Source organism: Sturnus vulgaris, unplaced genomic scaffold (assembly GCF_052056855.1).
Source record: "Sturnus vulgaris isolate bStuVul1 unplaced genomic scaffold, bStuVul1.hap1 Scaffold_900, whole genome shotgun sequence".
NCBI classification, from domain to species: domain Eukaryota; kingdom Metazoa; phylum Chordata; class Aves; order Passeriformes; family Sturnidae; genus Sturnus; species Sturnus vulgaris.
Window position 1 is genome coordinate 46,387 of NW_028276782.1, and position 9,164 is coordinate 55,550.

General features: G+C 50.4%; 1 long non-coding RNA gene across 1 annotated transcript; it reads left to right on the plus strand.

Moving 5' to 3' along the window:
• Positions 1-2,026: 2,026 nt before the first annotated feature.
• LOC148217244 (uncharacterized) lies at positions 2,027-4,703 on the plus strand. The gene is made up of 3 exons (XR_015801133.1): positions 2,027-2,147; positions 3,249-3,416; positions 3,734-4,703. It is a non-coding gene; the product is annotated as an uncharacterized LOC148217244 (long non-coding RNA).
• The last annotated feature ends 4,461 nt before the right edge of the window (positions 4,704-9,164 follow it).

Genomic DNA, 9,164 nt, shown 5'->3' on the forward strand with positions numbered 1-9,164 from the left:
GTTTTTACTAGTATATTAATATACTAGATGCTATTTACATTCTATTATAACATACTATTTAATATAACATATTAAAATCGATAAATTATTTATATTACATACTACATACATGTATTTTATATTTATATTTTTTTCTATAGATTTATACTTACATATATATGCATATATAGTTATAATAATTTTATGTCAGTATCTATTTTTGCATATTTGTATATTTTTGCCTATATTATTTTCAAAAAACCCTCCTCTAACCAAATAAAAACCAATAAAACATTCCTTTTAAAGTCTGAATATTTATATATTTCTATTTTCATAACATAATATAATGTAATGTAATATATTTATATATTGGTTTCTTATATTTGCTTATATATTTTTATTCTTTATCTTTTCTATTTACAGTATCTATAAAAAAACCCTACCTCTATCCAAACACAAGCCAATAAAACATTCCTTTTAGACTATATTTAGCTATTTTTTAAGGTTCTGTTTTTCATGTATTCTACACCCACCCCTCCCTCTCAATGTTCTGGCACCCACCATGACCCCCCGCCATGCCCGACTCACCTGCTCCTCCAGCGCAGCCCGGCTCCCTCTCCCAGGGACCTTGGGGTGCCCCAAACCACGTCGGAGCCCCCCTCAGCCTTTTTTCCTCACCCCAAAGAAGGCACAGAACGACTCCTTTAATGAAGTTGTTTTAACAATTGTAAGGCTAGAGCTTTTGGTATCCACTGCTTGCCATCCCTTGTAAACCAATTTTTTTCTTCTTTCTTCTGCAGCTTAATAAACCTCTTTTTTTCCCCATAGTTTTCCAAATGCATGTATTACCGCATATGCATATTTAGAATCAGTAAATATATTTAATGTCTTGTCCTGCTATAATTCACAGGCTCTCACAAGCGTGTGCAGCTCTGCTGTCTGAGCTGACCAGGTGGCTGGTAACCTCCCCCCTTCCTTTAATTGCTTTCCATTCACGATAGAGTATCCTGTAAATCATGAAGAATGGGGGGAAAAATCAGTGAGAAATGGGGAAAAAAATCCCTGAAGAATGGGGGGAAAAATCAGTGAGAAATGGGGAAAAGTGGGGAAAAAATCCGTTAGAAATGGGTGGGGAAATTCCATGAAAAATGGCGAAAGAAATCAGTGAGAAATGGGGAAAAATGGGTAAAAAATCAGTGCGAAATGGGGGGGGGGGGAATCAATGAGAAATCGGGGAAAAACATAAGTAAGAAACGGGGGGGAAAAGTCCATGAAAAATGGGGAAAAATCAGTGGGAAATGGGGATAAATCTGGAAAAAATCCATGAAAAATGGGGGAAAATATCAGTGAGAAATGGGGGGAAATGGGGAAAAAGTCAGTGAGAAATGGGGAAAAATCAGTGAAAAACGGGGGGAAAACTCCATGAAGAATGGGGAAAAAAATCAGTGAGAAATGGGGAAAAAAATCCCTGAAAAATGGGGGAAAATATCAGTGAGAAATGGGAAAAAATGGGGAAAAAAATCATTGATAAATCGGGGGAAAAATCAGTGTGAAAGGGGGGGAAAAATCGGGATCGGGGACGTGGACCGGGACTGGGATCGGGGACCGGGACGGGGAAATGGGACAGGGACCGGGATCGCGGACGGGGACCTGGGACAGGGACCGGAACCGGGATCGGGGACGGGGACTGGAGACAGGGACCGGGACCGGGATTGGGGACTGGGACCAGGACCGTGATCGGGTTCCGGGACGGGGAACTGGGACTGGGACCAGGATCGGGGACCGGAACCGGGGACTGGGACCGGGACCAGGACTGGGGACGGGGACTGGGGACAGTGACCGGGACTGCAATCGGCACCGCCCCCCGAACCGCTCCCGGAACCGCTCCCCGGGCTACCCCGGCACGGCGACCGGGAACGCCCCCGGCACCGCCCCGGCACCGCCCCCGGTGCCGCCCCCGGCACTGCCCCGGCACCGCCCCGGGTAGCGCCCCCGGCACCGCCCCCGGGGCGGGCCGCCGAACGCACGCGATGACGCGCGGGGGGGCGGGACGGCGCGGGGCGGTGACGCGCTTCATGCCAGGAGCAGGGCCCGGGTGCGACGAAGACGGGAGCGGGACGACCCGATACCGCGCGGGGCCGCGCGCCCGGCGGAGCCCGGCCCGCTGGGTAGGGGCCGCCAATGGCACCGGGGCTTCTGCTTCGGCTTCTGTCCGTGTCGGCGGGGAGGCCCCAGCCAGCGGTACCCCTCTCCCTCGGCGACACGGGCGTGGAACTCGGCATCGGGCGCTGCATCGCCGCGGACAGCAGGGGGCGCACGGGTACCGATACTGCCATGGGGCCCGGCGCTGCTCTCCTGCTCCGCCGCCAGGCGGCGCTGCGCTGCCGTCCTGCCGCGCCTCCGGGCACGCTCGGTTTCCTCGGGACCCCGGGCCCCGCCTGTCCCGCCGCTGCGGAGGCGGGGGATGCTTTATGGGACTGCCCGAGCTGGCAGTGCCGGGTCTGGGGCGTTGGGGCGCGCCTTGGGGGGCTGCGGGTGCGCTCGTTTCCTCTTCTGCATGGCCTTCTGTGTGAGCATCTCTCGTTGCGACTGCTCTTGGAGAGTCAAACCCCTCCTCCTAAGTGGTCTCAGGAGCCTGGCAGGGTGAGTTTTGTTTCACAGGGGAAAGGGCCACTGGTCGTGTCCAGAGACCTGTGCACCCAGCCAGGTTTCTGCCTGATAAAATTCCAAATGGATGAGGATTTCTCCCAGCCCCAAGCTGCCCCCACCTGTAACCCTGGCTGCCTTTGGGGTGCCCAAAGCCTCCTCTGTGCAGATCTCAGGAACCTGGGAGGGGTGAACAATGTTGCACAGGGAAAAACCCCACAGATTTTATCTCCGGGCCTGGGGCCAGGAGCAGGCATTTGCGTGCTATAATTCCAGAAGGAGCACGGTGTCTCCCAGACCCAAGCCGCATCCAGCTGTGACCCAGCTGCTCTTGGAGTGCCAAAAGCCTCCTCGTAGCTGATCTCAGGAACCCTGGAAGGGTGAGTTTGGTTTCACAGGGAAAAGGCCTCAGTTTGTGTCCAGAGATCAAATAAGGGACTCTGCTTTTCCTCTAGTTCTCCTTCCTGTTTTCACCTGGGCTACAAGGATGGGCATGGCCTGTATTTCTCATATCAAAGTGATGTTACTAAATTTGTCCAGAAGTTCTGATTGTTATTTTTATTAGTAGTAGTAATTTTCTGATAGAAAACACTCTCATTTTGCCTTTCCCACGTTGTTTCCAGGTGCTGCCCAGGATGGACATCTGTGGTCTCAGACAGTGATTCCCGAGGAGCAAGGAAAGCCTTTTCCTCACCTGTACAGTTCAGGTGGATGGGACAGAATTGGTGTGGCCTGACAAGGCAGGAAAAGCTGTCTGTGTTCTGGAGTGCCTTGAAAGCTTTCTCCGTCAGGTTTGGAAGGGGTTTCTCTTTGGGATTTCTTGTGATGCAGCACCACGGGTATCCCTTTGTGCCAAGTCCAGTGCTAAAGGATTGAAGAACTGACAAGTGGGGTCTGGGATGAAAATGCCGCTAATAAAATTAAGCAAAGAATACAATAAGAGAAATGAGCATCCTTTTAATAGTTAGGAATAAAAATGCTGGAAAAGGGCACTCTGAATTGGTGTCACTTGTCATGGATAAAACCCCAGAGTGAGGAATCAGAGCAGAAGTTGAGAGCTGGAATCCTTCTGCAGTCGACTTAATTTTCTTTTCCTCCTCTCTTTCAGGACAGGAAGAATCACGACTCTCCTGCCATCTTTGCCAAGAGCTGTGGTGTTTGATCAGCCAAAGCCCAGAGGCTTCAGCACCAGAGGTCTGAGCCTGGAGGGCTCCTGGTGCTGCCCGTGCTGTGGGCTATGTCAGAGGATGCAGGGTTCCTCTTTGCCTCCCTGCTGGGATTAACTGCCATGGGAATGTGGGATCTGGGTGAAACTCCAGCTCTCCTGGTGTTCAGGGGAGCAAGGTCTGAGGGACTCCTCTCTGGGGATGTGCGGTGAAGGACTGAATAGTGTGGAAGGAGAGTATTTATAAACTGTATCACTGTTTCTCCCAAAATTGGGGTGGAGCGGTGATGGGGGCGGTTGGGTTTGGTCTGGGCCTGTTATTCTTTGTGCAATTTTTAAATTCTCTTGTATGATTTACTGTCCGGTATCTTTCTAACAAAAGCTGACATAAATTTAGATTAAGGATTAGAACTTGGGTCCATTCATTGCAAACATTTGACAAGGCTGGAGGACTGGGGTGGTGACTGCTCTCAGGAAAGGTTACTTATTAATACTGTGTCAGATTTCCCGCAGTGACTGTCAGGCCTGCATGGCTGTGAGTTCGTGCTCTTCTCACTGGGGAAATAAGTTCAGCAAAATTAGAAATGTTAGAAAAATCCAGCCAAAAATTCCACCTCTGTACCCCCTAAGTTTTCCCAGTTTTTCCCAGCTAGGAGCTGCACAGAAGTCAGGCAGGGGAAGTGACAACAGGGAACAGCTGAAAAATTCAAAGGCACAAAGAGGAAAGGGGAAAGGTTTCAGAAAACAATTCTATGGTCTAAGAATAATTTCTGATTCCCTACTGAGAAGAACACGAACTCACAGCCATTCAGGCCTGACAGTCCCCTGCAGTGAGAGCTCAGCACACATCCACAGAGGCAAGTCCAGCATCTTAAATGAAAAAATAAAAATAAAAACCAGAAGAAAAAGGTGATTTCTTTTGCTTCAGAGTTATTTCAAGTTCTTAAAGCCCAAGCAACATTTGCTCTTGATTTTGGTTGGGTGAATCATGAGCAGTGGGCACGGGTCATGCCATTCATTGAGCAGAAAACCCGGGGTCATTTAGAGGGGACACAAGAACTGTTTGTGTAGCGACCTCGGGCTGCAGAGGGGCAGGAGAAAGGCCAAGGGAGCTCCCTGGGGCCACCAGGGCCTGTGGGGAACAGAATGGACGCTTGGATGACCAGTGGAGGTGAGGAGTGGATCTGAGTTCATCTACAGGGAAATAAGGAGGGGATACTCTGGAGTGAAAAGCTGAGGTGATGAGTTCACCCACCTGGGCACGAGTTGTGTTTGCACAAAGTGGGAACAGAGGTGAAGGTCAATCCAAAGTCGATCCTGCTTGACCTCTGAATTCCAGGATAAGTTTTACAAGCTGCCAAATGAGGGAGTAAAAATACACAAAAATGAAACCGAGAGCATTCATGAGGTTCCTGGGAGTCCATTACACTGTTGTCATAGAATTCTTAATGAGTTTTGAGCTTTTAATGACAACAATTCAGTACTTTCTTTGGATTATTCACTGTGTAGGATTTGGGGTTTATCTGGATTTTAAAGGCGTCGTGGTGGCCCTGACACTGCTCAGGAGCTGGTAGGAAAAGCAGGGTCAGAGCTCCTGGCAGGCACAGGGTGTTTTTCCCAGAGTGGACTGTGGAGGAATTGTTTGGGCCTTGGATTGTCCCTCTGGGTGATGCCAGTTGCTGTGATTTGTGTAATTCCATACATTTAACTCCCAATACTTGCCAGCCCAGGAGCTTGAGCTGACAGGGCAGCACACAGATTGTTCTCTGTGCTGTGCCCCGATTTGGGGTTGGCTGTCAGCTTTGCTAGCTCCCGTGAATTATGCCCATAGCCCCGAATTCCCTGCTCAATTCCCACTGCCATAACCTCACAGCGCCTCATGGAGTGGGGATATACTGTGGCAGGAAGCTCAGCAGCATCGGCACAGGGACAGGTGTATATTCCAAAGAATTTGCTGTTTCAAACCCTCATCCCCCAGCCCCGCCGATGTCCCTGGGGGGCACTTGACAGAGTTACCTGGATTTCAGCTGATTTCACCCCCCCGAGCTCGGGCTCCAGGTGATCTTTTCAAGCAGGAGAAGGCAGGGGCCGGAGGCGCTCGTGGCCCGTGCCGAGGCAGTCCCTGGGGCCACGAGAGGACATCTCTCCCTGCAGAATTTCAGTTCTTTCCAGAGCCTCAGCAGTGACAGAGGACAAAGAGGAAGATGAGGAGGAGGAAGAAGGGGGAGAGGGTTTGAGAGGAGGGGAAGCCCAAATCCGTGCTGTGTGCGGAGCTCCGACAGCACGCTGCAGCCCGCAGCTCAGTGTGAGCACGGGGCAGAGGAGGCGATTTCTGGGCATTCAATCACCCTGAGGCGGGCCCGGCACCGCCCCTGCAGCACCGTCCCCAGCACAGCTCGGTGCCGCTCCGGGATCACCCGGCCCCGCCCCCGGTGCCGCCTGGGACCACTGGGGACCGCCCCTAAAGCACCGCCCCGGCCCCGCCCGGTCCCGTCCCCGGGACCTCCGTGCCCCGCCTCGCCAAGCCCCGGCTCCGCCCCGAGCCTGCCCGGGCTGCGCCGGGACCATCGCTGGCGGCCCCGCCCCTCTCCCCCGGGCCGAAGCGGGCTGAAGGAGATGTCCGCACGATTGGAAACGCCGCCGAAAATCGCACCCGTGGGATCGGTGTCGGCGTCGTGCGCAGGCATCCCACTAGAGCGAGCGGGCTCCTTGCTGTGCCCCCCTCCTTTTGCAGCCAGAGTTAGAAGGTCGGGGAGCGACACCCGAGCCGCCATCTTGGGAGAGGCAGGCGCGCAGTACCGCGCTCTGCCCACAGGGTGGCGCTTGGGAGACAGGCAAGGGATGGAATCAAGGAGTGTCCCAATCCTTGAGGAAATCCCCCAGAATGAACGCCCCAAAAAACCCCGACCAGAACTGAGAAACCTCCTGCCTCTGTATGAGTGCAAAGGGTGTGCAAGGAGTGTGCAAATAGTGTGCATTAGCAATCGATCGGCAGGCATTGGCAATCGACCGCCGATCTAATCGATCGGCAGGCGCGATCAATCGATCGCCGATCTAATCGATCGGCAGGCATTAGCAATCGATCGCCGATCTAATCGCTCGGCAGGCATTAGCAATCGATCGCCAATCTAATCGATCGGCAGGCATTAGCAATCGATCGCCGATCTAATCGATCGGCAGGCGCGATCAATCGATCGCCGATCTAATCGATCGGCAGGCATTAGCAATCGATCGCCGATCTAATCGATCGGCAGGCGCGATCAATCGATCGCCGATCTAATCGATCGGCAGGCATTAGCAATCGATCGCCGATCTAATCGATCGGCAGGCGCGATCAATCGATCGCCGATCTAATCGATCGGCAGGCATTAGCAATCGATCGCCGATCTAATCGATCGGCAGGCGCGATCAATCGATCGCCGATCTAATCGATCGGCAGGCGCGAGCAATCGATCGCCGATCTAATCGATCGGCAGGCATTAGCAATCGATCGCCGATCTAATCGATCGGCAGGCGCGATCAATCGATCGCCGATCTAATCGATCGGCAGGCGCGATCAATCGATCGCCGATCTAATCGATCGGCACGCATTAGCTATCGATCGCCGATCTGATTTTTCCCGCCATTTTTCATGGATTTTTTCCCCCATTTCTTACTGATTTTTCCCCAATTTTTCATGCATTTTTTCCCGCAATTTTCGTGGATTTTTCCCCACATTTTCCCCATTTCTCACTGATTTTTTTTCCCCCATTTCTCAATGATTTGTTTCCCCAATTTATCAAAGATTTTTTTTCCCCATTTCACCATGATGTTTCCCCCATTTCTCACTGATTTTTTCCCCCATTTCTCACTGATTTTTTCCCCCCATTTTTCCATGGATATTTCCCGATTTTCCCCCCCATTGCTCACTGATTTTTGCCCCCATTTCTCTCTGAATTTTCCCCCCATTTTCCATGCATTTTTCCCCCCATTAATCACTGATTTTTTTTCCCCATTTATCACTGATATTTGCCCCCATTTCTCTCTGAATTTTTCCTTCCATTTTTCATGCATTTTTCCGCCCATTAATCACTGATTTTCTCCCCATTTATCACTGATTATTGCCCCCATTTTTCACTTACTTTTTCCCCACAGCATCGGCCACCACAGCACGAGCAACAACAGCTCGCTCTGTTCCCGCCATTGCCCATGGATTGTTTGCCTGTTTTCCATGGATTTTTTTCCCCATTTCTCACTGATTTCCGCCCCCCCCCCCCCCCATTTCTCACTGAATATTCCCCCATTTTTCATCGACTTTTCCCCCATTTACCACTGATTTTTCCCCCATTTCTCGCTGATTTTGTCCCAAATTTTCCCCCATTTCTCATTGATTTTTTTCCCTGTTTCTCACTGATTTTTCCCCCATTTCTTAATGACTTTTCCCGCCATTCGTCACGGATTTTTTCCCCCATTTCTCACTGATTTTTTCCCCATTTCTCAATTATTTTTTCCCCCACTTTTCCCCGTTTCTCACTGATTTATTCCCCCATTTTTCATGGATTTTTTTTCCCCCATTTCTCACTGATTTTTTTCCCCATTTTTCAAAGATTCCCCCCCCCGTTTTTCACTGATTTTTCTCCATTTCTCACTGATTTTCCCACCATTTTTCATGTGGTTTTTTTCCATTTCTCACTGATGTTTTACCCCATTCTTATTACCATTCTCATAGCTCTATTTTATATTTATACATATTCTTATATTTGCATTATTTCTGTTATACACTAGATTTTTCATAGATATTTGCTACTTAGATTTCATTATATTTTACATGTATACCAATCTATTTCTATTCTTTATATTTTATTTTTATATTAGCTATAAAAACCGTGCCTCTACCCAAATAAAAAGCATTTAAACATTCCTTTTAGACTATATTTAGGTATTTTTTATGGTTCTGTTTTTCATGCATTCTACACCCACCCCTCCCTCTCAATGTTCTGGCACCCAGCATGACCCCCCCCCCCCCCCCCCCCATGCCCGACTCACCTGCTCCTCCAGCGCAGCCCGGCTCCCTTTCCCAGGGACCTTGGGGTGCCCCAAACCACGTCGGAGCCCCCAGTCTCCACACCCTCCCCCTCCGTAGGGAACGGGAATGGGATGGGGAGCACACAGGACAAGAAAGGAACACAAAAGACACACTGGACAGAGAGAAGAAAAGGGCTGGAAGCTGGATATGAGGATGAAAGTGGAGCAGCAACAAACCTCAGGACTCTTGACTACAGAGTGTGGCTGCTGAACGTCTCAAAAAAAAACCCCCAGCTCCAACACAACATGCTGTGCTCACGGCTCGGCCTGGGACTCATCAGTGAACATCTCTCTCTTGCCAGGGCCATAA